Source organism: Kogia breviceps, chromosome 7 (assembly GCF_026419965.1).
Source record: "Kogia breviceps isolate mKogBre1 chromosome 7, mKogBre1 haplotype 1, whole genome shotgun sequence".
NCBI lineage: Eukaryota > Metazoa > Chordata > Mammalia > Artiodactyla > Physeteridae > Kogia > Kogia breviceps.
This window is the reverse complement of record NC_081316.1, coordinates 29,564,785-29,586,397: the sequence shown is the minus strand read 5'-3', so window position 1 is coordinate 29,586,397 and position 21,613 is coordinate 29,564,785. Positions and strand designations below refer to the sequence as shown.

General features: G+C 38.8%; 1 pseudogene; it reads left to right on the top strand.

The window, feature by feature from the left end:
• The window catches only part of LOC131760273 (hypoxia-inducible factor 1-alpha inhibitor-like), a 124,015-nt pseudogene that overhangs the window by 14,005 nt on the left and 88,397 nt on the right, over positions 1 to 21,613 (top strand).

Sequence of the window (21,613 nt, the reverse complement as noted above, 5' to 3'; positions counted from 1 at the left end):
TGGCCTTTATTATGTTGAGGAAAGTTCCCTCTGTGCCTACTTTCTGCAGGGTTTTATCATAAATGGGTGTTGAATTTTGTTGAAAGCTTTCTCTGCATTGATTGAGATGATCATATGGTTTTTCTCCTTCAATTTGTTAATGTGGCATATCACATTGATTGATTTGCGTATACTGAAGAATCCTTGCATTCCTGGGATAAACCCCACTTGATCATGGTGTATGCTCCTTTTAATGTGCTGTTGGATTCTGTTTGCTAGCGTTTTGTTGAGAAATTTTGCATCTATGTTCATTAGTGATATTGGCCTGTAGTTTTCTTTCTTTGTGACATCTTTGTCTGGTTTTGGTATCAGTGTGATGGTGGCCTCATAGAATGAGTTTGGGAGTGTTCCTCCCTCTGCTATATTTTGGAAGAGTTTGAGAAGGATAGGTGTTAGCTCTTCTCTAATGTTTGATAGTATTCGCCTGTGAAGCCATCTGGTCCTGGGCTTTTGTTTGGTGGAAGCTTTTTAATCAAAGTTTCAATTTCAGTGCTTTTGATTGGTCTGTTTATATTTTCTATTTCTTCCTGGTTCAGTCTTGGAAGGTTTTGCATTACCAAGAATTTGTTCATTTCTTTCAGCTTGTCCATTTTATTGGCATAGAGTTGCTTGTAGTAATCTCATTATCCTTTTTATTTCTGCAGTGGCAGTTGTTACTTCTCCTTTTTCATTTCTAATTCTATTGATTTGAGTCTTCTCCCTTTTTTTCTTGATGAGTCTGGCTAATGGTGTATCAATTTTGTTTATATTCTCAAAGAACCATCTTTTAGTTTTATTGATCTTTGCTATTGTTTCCTTCATTTCTTTTTCATTTATTTCTGATCTGATCTTTATGATTTCTTTCCTTCTGCTAAATTTGGGTTTTTTTGGTTCTTCTTTCTCAAATTGCTTTAGGTGCAAGGTTAGTTGTTTATTTGAGATGTTTCCTGTTTCTTAAGGTTGGATTGTATTGCTATAAACTTCCCTCTTAGAACTGCTTTTGCTGCATCCATAGGTTTTGGGTTGTCGTGTTTTCATTTTCACTTGTTTCTAGGTATTTTTTGATTTCCCCTTTGATTTCTTCAGTGATCTCTTTGTTATTAAGTAGTGTATTGTTTAGCCTCCATGTGTTTGGTTCTTTTTACAGATTTTTTTCTATAATTGATATCTAGTCTCATAGTATTGTTGTCAGAAAAGATACTTGATACGATTTCAATTTTCTTAAATTTACCAAGGCTTGATTTGTGACCCAGTATATGATCTATCCTGGAGAATGTTCCATGAGCACTTGAGAAGAAAGTGTATTCTGTTGTTTTTGGATGGAATGTCCTATAAATTTCAATTAAGTCCATCTTGTTTAATGTGTCATTTAAAGCTTATGTTTCCTTAATTATTTTCATTTTGGATGATCTGTCCATTGGTGAAAGTGGGTGTTAAAGTACCCTACTATGATTGTGTTACTGTCAATTTCCCCTTTTATGGCTGTTAGTATTTGCCTTATATATTGAGGTGCTCCTCTGTTGGGTGCATAAATATTTACAATTGTTATATCTTCTTCTTGGATTGATCCCTTGATCATTATGTAGTGTCCTTCTTTGTCTCTTGTAATAGTCTTTATTTTAAAGTCTATTTTGTCTGATATTAGAATTGCTACTCCAGCTTTCTTCTGATTTCCATTTGCATGGAATATCTTTCTCCATCCCCTCTCTTTCAGTCTGTATGTGTGCCTAGGTCTGAAGTGGGTCTCTTGTACACAGCATATATACGGGCCTTGTTTTTGTATCCATTCAGCCAGTCTATGTCTTTTGGTTGTAACATTTATTCCATTTACATTTAAGGTAATTATCGATATGTGTGTTCCTATTCCCATTTTCTTAATTGTTTTGAGTTTGTTATTGTAGGTGTTTTCCTTCTCTTGTGTTTCTTGCCTAGAGAAGTTCTTTTAGCATTTGTTGTAAAGCTGGTTTGGTGGTGCTGAATTCTCTTAGCTTTTGCTTGTCTGTAAAGTTTTTAATTTCTCCATCAAATCTGAATGAGATTCTTGTTGGGTAGAGTAGTCTTGGTTGTAGGTTTTTCTCCTTCATCACTTTAAATATGTCCTGCCACTCCCTTCTGGCTTGCAGAGTTTCTGCTGAAAGATCAGATGTTAACCTTATGGGGATTGCCTTGTGTTATTTGTTGTTTTTCCCTTGCTGCTTTTAATATGTTTTCTTTGTATTTAATTTTTGATAGTTTGATTAATGTGTGTCTTGGCATGTTTCTGCTTGGATTTATCCTGTATGGGACTCTTTGTGCTTCCTGGACTTGTTTAACTATTTCCTTTCCCATATTAGGGAAGTTTTCAACTATAATCTCTTCAAATATTTTCTCAGTCCCATTCTTTTTCTCTTCTTCTGCGACCCCTATAATTCGAATGTTGGTGCATTTAATCTTGTCCTAGAGGTCTCTGAGACTGTCCTCAGTTCTTTTCATTCTTTTTTCTTTATTCTGCTCTGCAGTAGTTATTTCCACTATTTTATCTTCCAGGTGACTTATACGTTCTTCTGCCTCAGTTATTCTGCTATTGATCCCTTCTAGAGAATTTTAAATTTCATTTATTGTGTTGTTCATTATTATTTGTTTGCTCTTTAGTTCTCCTAGGTCCTTGTTAAACGTTTCTTGTATTTTCTCTATTCAATTTCCAAGATTTTGCATCATCTCTACTATCATTATTCTGAATTATTTTTCAGGTAGACTGCCTATTTCCTCTTCATTTGTTAGTTCTGGTGGGTTTTTACCTTGCTCCTTCATCTGCTTTTTTTTTTTTCTGTCTTCTCATGTGGACCTTCTCAGGTCCACATCTGGTGGTGTGTTTTGGGGTGTCTGTGGCCTTATTATGATTTTAGGCAGCCTCTCTGCTAATGGATGTGATTGTGTTCCTGTCTTGCTAGTTGTTTGGCATAGGGTGTCAAGCATTGTAGCTTGCTAGTCGTTGAGTGAAGTTGGGTCTTGGTGTTGTGGTAGAGCTCTCTGGGAGATTTTTGCCATTTGATATTACATGGAGCTGGGAGGTCTCTTGTGGACCAGTGTCCTGAAGTTGGCTCTCTCATCTCAGAGCCACAGCATTGACACCTGGCTGGAGCACCAAGAGCCTTTTATCCACATGGTTCAGAATAAAAGGGAGAAAAAAATAGAAAGAAAGAAAGAAAGAGAGAGAGAAAGAAAAAGAAAAGAAAGAAAGAAAGAAGATAAATTAAAGTAAAGTAAAATAAGATAGTTATTAAAATAAAAAGTAATTATTAAGAAAAAAATTTATTAAAAGTAAAAAAACACAAAGAAACAGACAGACAGAACCCTAGGACAAATGGTAAAAGCAAAGCTCTACAGGCAAAATCACACACAGAAGCATACACATACACCCTCACAAAAAAGAGAAAAAGGGGGCGGAAATCTATATCTTTGCTCCCAAAGTCCAAATTTGGGATGATTCGTTGTCTATTCAGGTATTCCACAGGTGCAGGGTACATCAAGTTGATTGTGGAGCTTTTATCCGCTGTTCCTGAAGCTGCTGGGAGAAATTTCCCTTTCTCCTCTTTGTTTACACAGCTCCTGGGGTTCAGCTTTGGATTTGGACTGGCCTCTGCATATAGGTCCCCTGTGGACGTCTGTTCTTTGCTCAGACAGGACGGGGTTAAAGGAGCAGCTGATTCGGGGGCTCTGGCTCACTCAGGCCGGGGTGAGGGAGGGGTATGGATGCGGGGCGAGCCTGCGGCGGCAGAGGCCAGTGTGATGTTGCACCAGCCTGAGGCACGCCGTGCGTTCTCCCTGGAAAGTTGTCCCTGGATCCCGGGACCCTGGCAGTGGCGGGCTGCACAGGCTCCCGGGCGGGGAGGTGTGGAGAGTGACCTGTGCTCGCACACAGGCTTCTTGGTGGCGGCAGCAGCAGCCTTAGTGTCTCATGCCCATCTCTGGGGTCCGCACCCATCTCTGGAGCTCCTTTAAGCAGCGCTCTTAATCCCGTCTCCTCGCGCACCAGGAAACAAAGAGGGAAGAAAAAGTCTCTTGTCTCTTCGGCAGCTCCATACTTTTTTCCAGACTCGCTCCCAGCTAGCCGTGGTGCACTAACCCCTTCAGGCTGTGTTCACGCCGCCAACCCCAGTCCTCTCCCGGCTTCCTACCAAAGCATGAGCCTCAGCTCCCAGCCCCCGCCCGCCCTGGCGGGTGAGCAGACAAGCCTCTCGGGCTGGTGAGTGCTGGTCGGCACCGATCCTCTGTGCAGGAATCTCTCCGCTTTGCCCTCTGCACCCCTGTTGCTGCGCTCTCCTCCGCGGCTCCGAAGCTTCAACCCCCTCCGCCACCCACAGTCTCCGCCCGCGAAGGGGCTTCCTACTGTGTGGAAACCTTTCCTCCTTCACAGCTCCCTCCTACTGATACAGGTCCCGTCCCTCTTCTTTTGTCTCTCTTTTTTCTTTTTTCTTTTGCCCTACCCAGGCACATGGGGATTTTCTTGCCTTTTGGGAGGTCTGAGGTCTTCTGCCAGCGTTCAGTAGGTGTTCTGCAGGAGCAATTCCACATGTAGATACATTTCTGATGTATTTGTGGGGAGGAAGATGATCTCCGCATCTTACTCTTCCTCCATATTTAAGCTCTCCCCAGGCATGTGTATTTTTATAAAAAGCTGCAGGTAAGCCCCAGCCTGGGTGATGCTGGCTCCCTCCAGGCTGCCTTCTCTTCTCAGTGTGCATTCTGCTAATGGTTGGATTGCAGTGGGAGAGAGCCAGGCCTCCTTGTGCATTTTCTGATGAGGCTCTGTCCATGGGTGATAAACCTATGTTTACTTTTACAATTGCAAACTTTTCTCATTTTTTTTTGGTTTACCTATCTTTCTGTTTTCCCAGACTCACCTTTAGTACTTAGTCCTGATAAAAGTTCTGAGGTTTACCAGACTTCCTATTATTTTTATTTAAGGAAACAAGCCTTTTTCTTTCCTTTCCTTTCCCTTCCTTTCCTTTCCTGGGTCTTGCTTTTTTTTTTTTTTTTTTTTTTAACTCTACCTTGTTCTCAGATGTTGCTCACCATGTCAGAACGGCTGAACTCAAACATTGCCAAGGAGACTAGTTAAACATAAGTCTTTCCAGGGCTTCCCTGGTGGCGCAGTGGTTGAGAGTCCCCCTGCCAATGCAGGGGATACGGGTTTGTGCCCCGGTCCAGGAAGATCCCACATGCCGTGCAGCGGCTGGGCCCGTGAGCCATGGCCGCTGAGCCTGCGCGTCCGGAGCCTGTGCTCCGCAACGGGAGAGGCCACAACAGTGAAAGGCCCGCATACCACACACACACACACAAAAAAAAAACCCCAAAAAAACCACATAAGTCTTTCCAGGTTAACTCTTGATTTATTATCTGATGAAGTCTTTTGCCCTTTTGAATTTAAAGCAAATAAAAATCCCCAGAGAATCAGAGGGAAAGAATATAGTGTTAAATGACTGTTTTACAAGGATTCAAAAGGGAAAGATACTTTTCAGAACCAGGCTAATGTGCACAGCTTATGAAGAAATACAGAGATTTAAGTGTTTTGTGTTGATTTCCAGTAAAAATATCAAAACAAAATGGGATCAAAGGGTTTGAATTTAGTGTACATGAAAGAGCTTGTAGAACTGCTCTTGCATTTAGAGCAATCAGCTAGAGCACAACTTAAGTGGAAATGGATGTTTGAAAAAATCTATATGCTCACTGTAGAATGGGATGTTTGTGAAACTTGCTAAGTGCTTACATTAATGCATCCTGAATTACTTTCTAATCAAACATATTATTGCATTACTTTCCACACTGTTGTAAGTTGGAAAGTTTCCTCATATTTTAGTGGTTTTTAAAAATGACATATTAAGTCCTCATTGCAGATCCATTTCATCATCTCCCATTATTCTAAAACGTTTTGTTAGTTTCCACCAAACTTGTGGCTGGCCATTGTTATGCCTCGACATACCAGGCTGTCATTTTGGGGACGATGCATCTGTTGTCTGAACTTTGCAAATCAGGAAGTGTTATTTCCACAATTAGACCAGTGGCTATTGGTATATGTGTTGGAAGGGAGAATACCTGCGCTGATGACAAATGGAAATACTTTCTCTGTGGAAGCTCAAATCATTTTTGTGAAGCCAAGTTCAAGGCCCATCCAACATATGTCTATAGTGACTTGTGGCTGAAATTTTACACTTGTTTATATTATACATGAATTGAGCCTGGTATCATGTGAATTGTTGATGGTGAAACTTGAAACCATGTGAAAATTATCCGGTTTCAGGTTTGGTTTCCAAAGCAAGACTCAGGCAATAGTTACAGAATGTTCAACTGAACCTGGGTGAGTTTGTATAATTCTCCTGGTTTAAACCCAGGGAAATGTTTGTCGTCCTACCTAGCTATGGCATAAAACTATGAAGCAAAAAGGAAACAATGATCATGAATGTCTAGGGAAATGTTTAACAGGGATCGGGGATAAACTAAAGAAGCTGGTAAACCCAAGGATGCTATGGAACACTGAGGGTGCAGCCATTACAGTCCCATACACTTTGAAACTCTGTTATTCCTTCAAGTGTCATCTTTTTTGTGAAACTTTCCTTGACCCCACAAATTAGCCTTAGATAATTCTGTCCTCCGTGCTTCCAAAATATTTTATTTCCATCTATTATAAAAGTAGATACTTTTGGGGGGCAACTTTGTTTACTTCTTATTCCCCCCACTCCTACACTGTAGACTTCAGAAAGGCATAAACTTTTATTTGTATTCATCTTTGTACTTCAAAAACCTAGTATAATACCTACCATGTAATAGTCAAGCAATATTTGTTGCATGAATAAATGACAGAATTGGTTGACTGTGTGTCATCATTTTTATTTAGCTGTTTGAGACATGAGTGTAAACAGAATGTCAAGCCATAAAAGAGTGCAGAAATTCCTAAGAAATTGGCTTAGTGTTGTAAATAAGCTCCAGAACTTGGTAAATGTGGAGAAGACTTGAGGAGACCAAAAAAATGAATTAAAATGAGTTGTTCTTAAAATCAAACATTAGAAAACAGAGGCTAAGTCTATGAAGACCAAATGTAATCCAAAAGGAAACTTAGATGTGAAATGATGGGCTTTGATAAAGAGGATCATGACCAGTTATTGGTTATTTCCACTAGGATAAAGCAAGAATAAATAGAGTAAGGATTAAGCAAGATATAAAAAAGCTATTACATCTTGAGATAGGTTACTATGGGGCATCAGAATATTTTCCTGCTACAAACTTCATCTAATAATTGTCCACACTGCCATTAAAGGAATGATTCCAAATTCCAGGACTGAAGATACCTTTTTGCAGCTGAAAACACCTCACTGAAAATTTTTTACTTCCGATATTATTTTCTAAACTTGCCTGAAAATAATAATTCCCCTAGGACACCGATAAACAGAGATTCCTGCTCATCCTCTGAATGAGAATCTTGGGAGGTGGGTGTTGGGAGCCTGTTTTTTAATAAAACATTTGGTTATTCTTATCCTTAAGCACATCTGGATTTATCTCCAGGATAAAGTGCCTTTTCCTTAGAAAAGCACTCTAGGTCCACTTTCTTGTACATGGCCTCATTTGCCATGTACCTGCATAATGATCCAGTAATAGTAACATACTGTTTCTCTTTGCTATTTCTTTCCAAATGCTATTATCTCTACTTAAATTCTATTCACAATTTAAACCGACTTCAAATGATATTTTTTCTCGAAAACATTTTTTCACCCTCCCAGAAAAAGTACTACACTTTATCACATCACATTCTCTTTATTTGTTCTTCATTTATATTTTTCTATATCAGGAGTTTCTTAAGATTAATAAATATGTCTAATTTATTTATATTATTGTCCAAGACCCAGCATAGTGCCTGGACATAATAGAGTATGTATATTTCTCATCTTCCATTGTGTACCAGATAGCTCTTCACTGTACATAGTTTGCCGTTTGTCAAGAACCATCGCACGTGAAGCCCCCTCCATGATGACTTTCTGCATGGCTTTAGACTTCCAGTGATAGCTCTTCTTTACAGTCATCCATAATTACCACATCCTGTTTGCTTCTCTTTTTTTTCTTTAATGTATGTCTGTCTTACTAGAGTGCAAGTAGCCTCTGAGCAGGGAGAACATACTATATTTTATTTTCATGTACCCCTGAGTTTGTGGTATTTCATACACAGCCTGAAACTGTATATAATTTTTAAAAGTTATGTGCCCCTTGGACTTCTCTGGTGGTGCAGTAGTTAAGAATCCGCCTGCCAACACAGGGGACACGGGTTCGAACCCTGGTCCAGGAAGATCCCACATGCCGCAGAGCAACTAAGCCCGTGCGCCACAACTACTGAGCCCGCCTGCCACAACTACTGAAGCCTGTGCGCCTAGAGCCTGTGCTCTGCAACTAGAGAAGCCACTGCAATGAGAAGCCCGCGCACCACAACGAAGAGCAGCCCCCACTCGCCGCAACTAGAGAAAGCCAATGTGCAGCAACGAAGACCAAACACAGCCTAAATAAATAAATAAGTAATACAATAAAAGATATTTTTTTAAAAAAGTATATACCCCTTTTTTGGGAGAGAGAGCTCATAACTTGAATTACATTCCAAAGAGATGTACAACCTCAGATCATTTAAGAGCAACTCTTCTGAATTTGCAATAATAATGGTAAGAATAATTTATTTGTGCAGGATTTTACAATTTACAAAGAACTTCCTCATGCATTACCCATTCATTCTGTATAGCAGCCCTGAGAGGCGGCCGTGGCAGACATTCTTACCTCTATTGATCAAATAAGGAAACCAACACTCAGGGTGGTTAAGAGCCTCCACTGGAGAGTAAGTCTCATGACTCCAGAGCTGGAGTTCTTTCCACTATATGCACCAAATGGCTTCTTTCCATAAATACTGGTTTGTTTAATCTTCTTTGGACACATGGAGTAGGCTAAGCTCCTGCAAACAGCAGACAGGCAGGTAAAACTTGAATTACCCTTTATACTTAATGAATGAGGTGAGTTACTTTACTCTCTCAGTCATTTGTCTTCAGTGTCCTGCTTTTGTATAAAAGGAATTTCCTTTTCATGCTTTCATCCTAAATACAGATTAATTAGGAAAATCCCTGGACTCCCAACACCAGCATCTTCTTGCTCGTCATTGAGAAACATTTGTTGAATGCCATATGCAAGGCACTGTGCTTAGTGCTAACAACTGTAAATACATGAGCTGATACATGCAGACCACTAGACAATTAATACTAGAATAAATCAGCTGGTCCAGCCAGCATTAGGAAACTACATCACTGAAATACTGTTTCAGTAATACTTAATGGACTGAGGGCCTTAAAGTGAACTATATATACCCTTTGAACTGGTAATTCTATTGCTAAAAATTGGTCTTATATAATTCTAAATCTAGAAAGCTCTTTATGTTCTAAGTAGCGTTGTTTAAAATGGTAAAAGAATGGAGACAACCTAAATCTCCAGCAATAGATCAATTGGTATTTAAATTTTGATTCATTACTGTGGATGAACAATTGATCCTTAATCTTTTTTCTACCCCAACACACTTGAGGGAATGCAACATCTTTATCTATAGCATTGGCTCACCAATACAGAGATTCACAGCTGAAGTAGCAAGAAAAAAGAAAGAAAACTAAAAATCTTTTATGAAGGACAGAAGGTATACATTGAAATGCACCTCATAAAGTTCTGATACTCTCCTTCTTCCTGGGATAAAGAATATTCTTACTTTGTGGAAAATTCATGGTTCCTGACATTAGAAAATACTCATCTCTTGATTGTGACTCTCCACTATTCCTCCTCGCTGTGCTGTTAGAAACAGGACCTTCCCTTTCTTTGGGAAATTGCTCTTCCCCAACTTCTTATAGTTTTAAGGGGGAGAGGGGTCTACCCCAACATAGCAACTGATCCAGGTCCACCAGAGTCCTTCCCTGGGAGCCAAGAAAGCTCATTCCTCTGGGATTCTAAGTGGGAGGATGTCAAAGTACTCTCCCTCTTCTTGCCACATCATGTGAATATTTCCTATTTGTAGTAATTGAGAAAAATACCTGATCAACCCCTGTTCTTCTAAGTTACATGAATGAGCCTTTTTCTTCTAACATTTTTTTCTCTTAAGCTTATTCAGTTTGGATTTTTGTCACTAGCAACTAAAAGATTCCTGAGTATAACAAGTTAATATGGATCCTACCAATACAAACACATTTAAAACAAATTAAAATACACCAAAATTCCAAAATTTTATTCATAGGAAAAATACTGTATGGAACAGTTCCAAAGTAATGATTATTTATTTATTAGAGATCAATTTTTCTCTCAATCTTCCTACATTTCTGTATTCTCTCCCAGATTTTCTGTAATAGGTATATGCTTCATTTTAAACTGTAAACAGCAGCACTCACAATACACGTAGTCTGGCACCGTGGCAACCTCCCAGAAGAGGAAGGGGACGAGAGGGAGAGATGTATGCAGTTAGGTATAGACTGCTTACTGAAAAGTGCGTTGTTTCCTTTTCACTTCCACCAATTGCTCCTTGAGAAAATATGCTAAGCGCCACTGAAATGTTTAAGTTACATGCTGTCAGACACCTATAGCTGTCATGAAGGTTAGTACTGGAAAATGTTAAATCGACATTTGTTCCTGAGGAATGCGTAGGTGTTTTATTGGGAGAGAATGTCAGATAAATAGAGGGAAAGGTTAAAAAGGAAGGCTTTCATTTTAATAGATAGCAAAGAGTAGATATCTTGGTAAATCTTAACAGACTCACGCAATGTTTTGACACCACTGGTATGAAACTGCCAAAAGAGGTACTACTGGGCCTGGGCAAAGATGGACCATCGCAGCAAGCCATCTACAGTCTAATCCCAGTAGCCTGTTGTTAGATAATGTTTGACTACTACGTCAGGAGGAGTGAAATGGTTGTGATGATCTGTATATCCTCTTAGCTTTATCAGCAACTGACAGAGCCTTGAATATGGCAGACGCCTTAGGTTATATATCTTCATCTGAAAGGAGTCCCAGGTTCTGGAGTCCCGTGGTGTATAATAGTCATCCGCTGTAAAGCAAGTGAAGATAACAGAGCCTCCACAATAGACTGTAATAGGGTTAAAAGTGGTGTTGGTTTCTGAGTAGGCAATTTGCTAGCAAAGCACAGGGCACTTAAAACTGAGCTGAGATTATAGTATCATTGGATTCAGTCTCATTGTCAAGAGATGGATGGAGTAGGGCTCTCCAGGATAATGTAATAGTTAAAGGGATTATTAAACAATTTAATCAGATTATGTGTCATCTTTGGAAATTTGGACAGTAAATTTAGGCAGTCACATTTAACCCAAGAAATACGTTCTGAAAACTGACTTCCCAAAGTAGACAGGATTGAAAGATGACAATGGCAAGTTGAAGGAAACATATTTTCTGGCCCCTCCCAGACCTGTGTTTCCAAGACATGTTCTTATGACAGATTATAATGTTAATTTGGTGGTTGCAGACATTTTCCAAAATACTTCATTATTTGGCCCTGTGATAAGGAGATTAATTTAGCATAGACTTTCATCAGAACTTTATCATGACTCACCTGGAGCTCTTCCCTAGTTGACTGTCTGACCTCTCAGCCTCCACCTCTTAACCCTTCCAGTTTGCCTTCCCCACCACTATCAACATGATCTTCCAAAAAAAAAAAAAATCTTATGAGAACTTGCTTTTATCCAAAACAAAGGAAAACAAGAACTGAGAAACCAATTCTCTCTTTTAGTTTTCTGTTGCCTAGAAAATTGTCTTCTTCTTTATCTTGATATTATATCTCACCTCAACCTACCTGTCTGTACCACCTCTTGCTGCTCTTTACATGGATCCCATCTTCTTCAGCTACCTTAAATTTCCAAATGTTCCTTAATATGTCACAATTTTTCATGTCTCTGAGATTTTATTTGCATATGTTTTTCCTCTGATTAGAGTGCTTTTGCCTCCTTCGTCGTCTGGGGAAGATAGTGAATCATGAGGCAGGAGAGAAACATGGAAGAGTGTAGTGGAGAGCTGTTAAATATTGGTGGAGAATTTTCACTTTATCCTAAGGTCAGAAACTAGAGACTCAGATTATCTTGAATTAGAACACTTGGGGTCATAGCTGTCCGAAATTTCTTTCTCTTTTCAGGGATCTGGGATCTCTGGAAGGAAAGGGACTCCATAACAGACCCTGACAACACAGTGCTATAATTCCCCCGATTAAAAAAAATAATCTCCACTTTACAAATGAGGAGACTGAGAACCACACAGTTGTGCCAAGAATCTTGTGACTGGTAAATCCATTATACCATGCTGTATCTAGACTACCTCAAGTGTCCCGTCTCAACTGCTTCTTGACACTTTGCGTGTACATCTGCTTTAACATCTGTCAAGTGGTGTTGTAACTTACAAGCTTGCAGTTTTTTCTTCCTCTTTAAGTTGAGGTCTACAAGAATATGTCATTCAGGTTTATTGCCACAGTGCCTAGCACTTTATAGGCAAGTCAAAAAAACAAAATTGTGGCATGACTCATAAGTAGAAGAAAACTTAGTCTGAAAGCACCTTTTTAGTCATTGCATCCACAAAATATATTGTGTTCTACCCAAATTGGTACTTACAATGGCCCTATTTACTATTTTTATTTATAATCTAGATGACAGAATGGTGACCAGCAATACTGTTATAGCCAATAATATTTTGCCTGACTCCAAAAGAAAAGGATTTATATTTAAAATATCTTAGGAATTTGAGAAATGTGAAGATGTGATTCAATACTGTTTATAATTACTATGTAAAGAAAAGAAAAATAATCTCTGAATGTGTATTACACAGGACAAGCTCTAAGAAGATCCCAGAAAAGAATTTGTAGATCATTTTGGATCATAAGAAAAATATGAATTCATAATATTCATACTTTATTGGGGTTTTTTTTTCATTTTTTTAACTGATTTTTTTTTTTTTTTTCTATTTTTTGGCTGTGCTGCGCATGTGGGATCTTAGTTCCCCAACCAGGGATCGAACCCGCGCTCCCTGCAATGCAAGCAGGGTATCTTAACCACTGGATCTCCAGGGAAATCCCCATGCTCTATTGTTAATTAAGTAAAACACTTGTGAATTGGTAACGAAGTATAAAGTTATTGGATTATTTATGGTTCTTAGATGACTGAACCTCTATCTATACTCTATGACTTAAACAACATATAAAAACTTGAAAAACACCCATTGATAAAGGAAAAAGGTGGGTAAGCAGTGATAAAAATGGACATCTAATATGGATTAGGCATGTTGTTATAAATGATTTATGCATTGTCACATTTGATCCTCACAGCAACCCTTTGAGAAAGTTGAGTAAACTGGGTCTCAAATAAGTTGCTCATCCAATTAGTCAATGGAAGAGCCAAGACTCTCATCCAAGTCCAACTGAGTCCAATTCCTATAACCTTTACCCAGTACCACACTGCCTTCAGAAGAAATTTGATTTCTGTGGCCTAGAGAAAATAATATTACAAGGGCCTATGAATATTATAAGGAATATATATTTATACATAATATGAGAGTCCCTGCTTCCATCAAAGCCTGGACGTGAGACCACCCGGTTATAAGTTTCAGTTAGGTCATTTGAAGAGGACACTAGAATATATTGCCTTGGAAAGTGGTGGAGTCTTCTTGGGAGATCAGATAAAGAAAGTTTTAAAGGCCTACAGCTTTCTCTCTGGAGGTGACGTAGTCATAATGATGAAAGTCTCATTTCAGCCCTAACTTTTGATTTTAGTTAAACAGGGTACTAAATGCCGATGGAACATCTTTAGAGACTCCAGGGAAGGCATCAATTAGTACTGCTCTGCTGTACAGGGTAGCAGGACTTCTGTTGGAACAGCTGTTTGTTGATCCAGCTGACATTCTCTTTCATCCACCCATCCATTGTTCTCCTTAAACAATAGCGAGATACAAATGTGAGTTTTACTCACTTTAATGAAAAGGGTAGAGTTTCTTTCCCTATAAATATTTTCAAAAGCCTTGATGATTCATGAGGTTTGCACAAATACATTTAGAGCTGAAAGTAAGTGTATAAGGCATTTGGAGAATACTCTGCCCCTGGCATAACAGGGAGAGGAGGGCTCCTACATTAAAAATAACTCTGCTTGTACTTTTAAGGCAAACATGCTCTTCATTACTGTCCTCCCTACCCAGCTCCTCCCTGGAAAAAGTAAACATTATCCAAAACAAAACCTGACAGAAAAGAGGACAGCTTCTTGGGTGGGCATGAATGTGATCTTGCCTGAAGCCAGGGGTATACACAAGATGACCTTTAAAATTTCCTTTCAACCCCATTATTCACTGGGTTTATCTAAACATTGTTTATAAGGGAAGATAAAATATGGATGAGTTTTCAAATGAAGAAAGCAGCAAAGACTTACTGACTCTGTCTTGTTGCAAAAGGGAAATCGGATTTGTACCTTCATCTCCTGCATTTCTCATTTATTTCATTTGGGCATGCAGGGGATGTTAGCAAGTATCAAATTCGCCTGTGAAACTCAGCTTGTACAATAAAAACATGATGGCTTCATCTCTTTTGCTCTGCATAATCTACATTTTCATTTCAAGTTAGTAGTCATTCTTGATACTTCTCCCTTAGAGAAGATTCCAAACTTAAAAAAAAATCTCCCTCTGGGCATCTTTCTTTTAGAAACGCTTCTGAAAAGAGGGGCTCAAAGTACATATGAGATTTGACCCAAACACCTGTAGTTTTCCCAAACATTTTCCAAGGTATCAGATCACAAAACCTAATTTTTTTTTTTTTTTTTTATTCCTCGTCTTTCATCTAGACACTGAAACCCACTCATTTAGGGCTGTTTCTTACAATTCAGGATGCAGCTTGAATGCCACCTTTTCAAAGATCTTCCTGACCACCCCAACCTAAAGTAGCCACTCAGTCACTAACTGTCACACCCCATTATTCCAAATCTCTACCTTGAGTTTGTTACCATCTTATTTATTTAATGCTCACACCTCTCAGTTGGAATGTGTTCCATAATGAGCAGGGGTTAAGTTAGCTTTACTCACCTGTCTACACCCAGCAGTTACAAGAGCTTACAAAGAGTATGTACCCAATTAATATTTGTTGGATGAATGAATGTATGGTGCCCTCAACAGGAAATACACTGCAAATGTTCATGAATAATTTCATATTATACAAATAACATGTGTGGAGATACATAGATACATATTAATTACTTGGCATCAAGTTTGTGTTGATTGGTAATGGTAAGAAAGGTTGAAAAAGCACAAAATTGGGGTGGATTTTCCCAAGATAGAACATATTAAGGTAAAATGTAAGGGTTTATTCTGTTGTTGCCTCTTTATATCAGCAGAACTGCTTTCCTTACAGAAAAACCCAGTAAGAATAAGTTCTGGCATCCTTGCTGGCTTCAAAGGTTGGATGATCTCTTTTGTCTCCTTTTGAGATCCCTATCCTGCTTCTCCATCTAGCTGACATCTCCTTGAACCCAGGTGCGTTTTTTTTTTTTTTTTTGGCCACACTGTGCTGCATGCAGGATCTTAGTTCCCTGAACAGGGATCAAACCCTCACCCCTTGCAGTGGAAGCGTGGAGTCTTAACCACTGGACTGCTGGGGAAGTCCCAGATTTCTTGATTTTAAACACTATTCTTGGGTCGGACACCATTTCTTTGAACACATCTTAGTTCCATTTTTCAGTTAAAAATTGTTCATACCCCTTGAAGTGTGTCTGCTCTTAGCCAATTTGGGTAATGGACTAAGCAGACCTGCTTCCGCTGCCTGAGCCCTATCTTAGCCTCCCTGTGACAGCAACCAGAGACTGAGAGCCCTGGGTTTTTCTTAAGTCCTTACAGTACTCAAGTCTTTTGAAGTATCCCTCTTCTTAGATGATCACTCCTTCCATTTTCATCCTCTCTCCCACATCTGTCTTGCTCATTCCATTTGACTAGCTTGCCACGTTATATCAATCGTCAGGTTTTAAATTATCCCCAATCGGCAGGACGAAGAACAATTTGGAAATCAAGCTATAGCTTTAATATCTGTCTTAATTGGAGCCTATACAAACTGTATTTACCCTGTTTATATTCGCAATGTATTTTAAAATTTATTGCATCAACATTAAGTATGCTTGGAAGACTTCCCTGAAGATAACGTAGAAATTTTGTATCTCTCAAACTGGGCTTCAAATTGAACATTTCAGTAATGGTAATGATTTTTACGTTCCTGAAAAAGCTACTTGATTTTTTTTTTTTTAATTTATGACTGGTGACACCCTTAGCATCAGTACTTAATGGAACAGAGTTACAGCCAAGTATATCTTTAGTTGCACAACCAGGATTGGTGAGGGGAAAAGTAAAATAACTTGATCATGGCATTTGAAGTCTTCCATTAGTTGACTGAAATTCTATTAAATTATATTTTTTAAAACTTGAATTTATGTAAGTATAGAAATATAATTACATAACAATGCGTTGTTCATTTTAGAAAATTTAGAAAGGACAGTTAAGGGAAACACATAAACACATGCACTCCCATCTTCACTTTCAAGCAAGGTTTCACTATTCTGCTAAGATTCTTCCTCAGCCACCCAGACAATTGGCCTTGTCACAAATATATCACACTTTCCCTGTCTTTGTTCAGATTGCTCCCACAACATGAAAAACCCCTTTAAATCCCTTCTCTTTTTGAAATCATAATTACTATTCAGAGTCTAACTCAAATGCTACCTTCTTTATCAAAATTGCTCATGTCATTTCAGAAGAACCCAATTCTTCCTTCCTCCCCTCTAAACAATCAACTTAGCTCATCCCTCACACTCCTGAATTTCCTGTGAATTGGTAGTTGGACCTTGTGGTTTGAGAAGATTTAGGTTAGATTTATTTTATTTTTTGATGGGGTTATTTGGATCAGGAGGCCCATGTTGTCATTTTCTTTCTCTTTTTATAATTTAGCTGTAATTGATTCTCAATGCCTAGATCCATTAATAATTAGGGGATGTCAAATGATGATATTCTAATTCAATTTTTCTTCTGTATTATTAGTTGGAATACTTTTATTAAGGAAAACTTTCCTCTTATCATTTGGCTACTGCATGGTAAAGTTTGATAGGGAAAGCAGAATAGATGCCTGATTTTTACTTCCCTCTTTACTTACCAGTTGTCAAATACTTTGGTTCACTAGCATCCTCTGAAGATGACTCTCACTTTTAAAAGATCATTCAGTGTTAAAATTCTATCTAGATGATCTTGTACTATCAGATAAAATGAGAGAATGTATCTAAAAAGAGACTCCTAACAGCAAACCATTGTATTTTCCATAAACAAATGTTCTATCCTTGTTTTATTCTTCTTTTTCAGAGAACAATAATTTTAAATCTTTTACCTGTCTCTACTTATTGCACCTTGGAAATATCACCCAATCTCATTATTTTAAATATAATTTATGTGTCAATAATTCCCAAATTCCTGGATTTGGATCCTGTCTGGATCTTTTCCCCAAATTCCTGTTTCATGTACCCAAATATTTACTTGGCTCTTGGCAACTCTACTTAGATGTCTAACAATTATCTTCTACTCAACATTTCCAAAACTCAACTCCTGATATTCCCCTATCCCTAAAACTTCTATGCTCAGTTTTTTCCATTTACTAGTGGCAACTCCTTTCCTTCAGTTGATCAGGCAAAAAATTCAGAATCAAGTATAAGTACCCTCTATCTTTTATATCCCCTGTTGGCCATTGATTAAAAATATATCCAGAATATAAATATGTCTCACTTTTTTCACCACTGCCATCTTGGTTCAATCACCATCATCTCTTATTTGAATTATTATAATAGACTCCAAAGTATTCTACCTACTTTTGTTCTTAACTCCTACAGTCTAATGCAAGATGTTGAATCATGTCACCCTTACACTAAAAGCTCTGTAATACCTTCTCATCTCACTCAGGGTAAAATCCAAAGTCCTTGCAGTGGTTAATAATCTCATCTCCTACTATTACAACCACATTAAACTCCTTATTTTTCCTTTAGCAGACAAACCACTACCTTCTCGGGGCCTTTACATTTTTTATTCCTTCTGCCAGGAAGGCCTTTCTTCAGATTTTGTATGTGTTTTACTTTACTTTTATCTCCTTCATTCAAGTGTTAACTTTTTAGTGTCTCCTTTGCTTGTAATATCACCTTCAGTTGTCATCATCTAAAAAAGATTTATTTACTTATATTGTTCATATTCTGTTTCCCTCATTAGATCATAAGATCCAAGAGGGAAGAAGATTTTGTTTTGTTCACTATTTTACCCCTTTCTCTTAGAAAAGTGTCTGCCAGTAGTTACTCAATAGTTATTTGTAGATTTAACACATTAATTCTGAGCTTGTTACTTCTTATGATTTTTAATTTCTTTTCTATTTTTCAGTTTTAGAATGTTCGTTTGGCCAGTTTTTATAAATTATAATTCTCTTTTAAAATTCTCTCTCTTTTCTTCTACTTTGTGCAATTGTTTTGTAACTTTCTTAAGCGTATTGATCATATTACTTAAAAGTCCCTGTTGAATAACTCTAATATCTGAATCATCTGTAGGTCTTTTTCTATTGCCTATTTTCTTTTCTTTTTTTTTTTTTTTTTTACTTTCAGTCATTTGATTCTGTGGGTTTTGTTTTTGTTTTTGTATGTCTCATAACTTTTGGCTTGATGGATGAAACATTTTAGAGACTTTTGATGGACATTTCTCTAAAGCATATTAAGGTTTTTTCATCTGGAACACAGATGGCTGGCAGATTACTATAGTCCTGGTCAGACTTAGTTTTAGGCTTTGTCAAGATAGGTCTATTTAAATTTTGCCCTTACATGTAGTACATAGTCCTCACTTCTAGAATATGGCACTTAATCCTAGGATGGCATCCTTCTGAGGTGAAAACTGAGAAATACTAAAATTTTTGCAAATGCTTCTTTACTTCCATAGGGATTAAACTTTTATTTTTGTTTTCTTGGTGTGGCTGCTGAGATTCATTCTTAAGCCTCCCATTTGCTGTTTCATTCTGGGTTATTTGGACTCTCACTCTATAAATTATATAATAGAATTTACATATTGTTTATATATATTTATAATATATATTATTTTTATATATTTATGTAGTTTAGGAGTCAGTCAGCAGTTGGGAAAGGGGGATTTGAATGTAGATTTTTGGGTTTCTTTCCTCATTCTCCAGGCTTTTCCTCTTCAAATGCTAATTCTTTGGGCAGCCCTGAACCCCATCTTCTATTTTTCAGTTATCTTCTGTTCTTTTACTTTGTTTCTGGTCTTTGCTTATGCTAATGAAATACTGTTTTCATTTCAATAACCAACATAGTAAATTTTATATGTGGTAGGGTATTTACTCTCATCTCTTTTTCAAAAAGTTTCTTAGAAATTACTACATATTTATTTTTTCCATATGTATTTAAAAATAATCTCTCCAGTTTCTTTTAAAATTTTTGAATTCTTCATGCAATCACAGTAAATTAAGCTTACCAATTGCTGTTTTATTTTGGGTTACTTGGACCCTCACCCTAAATATAATATATAACATAACATAACATAACATAACATAACATAACATAACATAACATAACGTAAATGTAGTTTAAGAATCTGTCAGCTATTGGGAAGGGGGGATTTGAATATCAACTTCTGGGTTTTGTAAGACAAAATTTAATGTTAATATGCATTATGTATTAAGAATGGCTACTGAGGGTGGCGACTGCAGTGGAGGCTGTGGCCTTGGGCTCTGGAGAACCCCGGGAAGAGGCTGAAGCCCCCCGCCCCACCTAGGATGAGTCCCAACTACTCAGTTATACCTTCCCGACCTGGCCCATCCCGCATCTCAGTCAGAGCAACCCCGGGGCAGAGGAGCTTATTGAGAATGAGGAGCCTGTGGTGCTGACAGACACAAATCTTGTGTATCGTGCCCTAAAATGGGACCTTGAATAACTGCAGGAAAATATTGACAAGAGAGACTTCTCTGTATACAGTGCCAGCACCCACAAGTTCTTGCACTATGATGAGAAGAAGATGGCTAATTTGCAGAACTTTAAACTGAGGTCCAGTAGGGGAGAAATGAAATTTCGTGAGTTTGTTGAGAAACTGCAGAATATACAGCAGTGAGGAGGTGAAGAGAGGTCGAGTCTGCAACAAATACTCAATGACACTGTGAGCAGGTAGATTGTCATGGACTTCTTGGGTTTTAACTGGAACTGGATTAATAAGCAACAGGGAAAGCGTGGCTGGGGGCAGCTGACCTCTAACCTGCTGCTTATTGGCATGGAAGGAAATGTGACACCTGCTCACTATGATGAGCAACAGAACTTCTTTGCTCAGATGAAAGGCTACAAGTGATGCATTTTGTTCCCTCCGGATCAGTTTGAGTGCCTCTACCCATATCCTGTTCATCATCCATGTGACAGAGCCAGGTGGACTTTGACAATCCAGACTACAAGAGGTTCCCCAATTTCCAGAACGTGGTTGGTTATGAAGCAGTGGTTGGCCCTGGTGATGTTCTTTACATCTCAATATACTGGTGGCATCACACAGAGTCATTACTAAATGGGGGCATTACCATCACTGTGTACTTCTGGTATAAGGGGGCCCCATCCCTAAGAGAACTGAATATCCTCTCAAAGCCCATCAGAAAGTGGCCATAATGAGAAACATTGAGAAGATGCTTGGAGAGACCTTGGGGAACCCACAAGAGACTGTTCCTGGGACTCCCCTGGTGGCGCAGTGGTTGAGAGTCCGCCTGCCAATGTGCGGGGGACACAGGTTCAAGCCCTGGTCCGGGAGGATCCCACATGCTGCAGAGCAGCTGGGCCTGTGCGCCACAGCTGCTGAGCCTGAGCTCTGGAGCCTGCAAGCCACAGCTTCTGGGCCCACGTGCCACAACTACTGAAGCCTGTGTGCCCTAGAGCCTGCACGCTTCAACTACTGAGCCCACGTGCCACAGCTACGGAGCACGCGTGCTGCAATTACTGAAGCCTGGGCACTTGCAGCCCGTGGTCTGCAGCAGGGGAGGCCGCCACAATGAGAGGCCTGCACACGATGGTGAGGAGTGGCCCCCACTTGCTGCAACTAGAGGGGGCTTGTGCACAGCAACAAAGACGAAATGCAGCCTAGATAGATAAATAAACAAATGAAAAAGAATGGCTAGTGAATTTTATGATTTATTTTAATATAATCACGTTAATTTCTCCTTTAATATGTAAATTCAAGAGGTTTTTTTTTTTTTTTTTTTTTTTTTTTTTGCGGTACACGGGCCTCTCACTGTTGTGGCCTCTCCCGTTGCGGAGCACAGGTTCCGGATGCGCAGGCTCAGTGGCCATGGCTCACGGGCCCAACCGCTCCGCGGCATGTGGGATCTTCCTGGACTGGGGCATGAACCCGTGTCCCCTGCATCACCAGGCGGGCTCTCAACCACTGCGCCGCCAGGGAAGCCCAATTCAAGAGATTTTGACCTAACTCTCAAAACAATTCATACATCCAAAATTTATAAAATTATGTTACTTAATGAAAAAAATGTGTT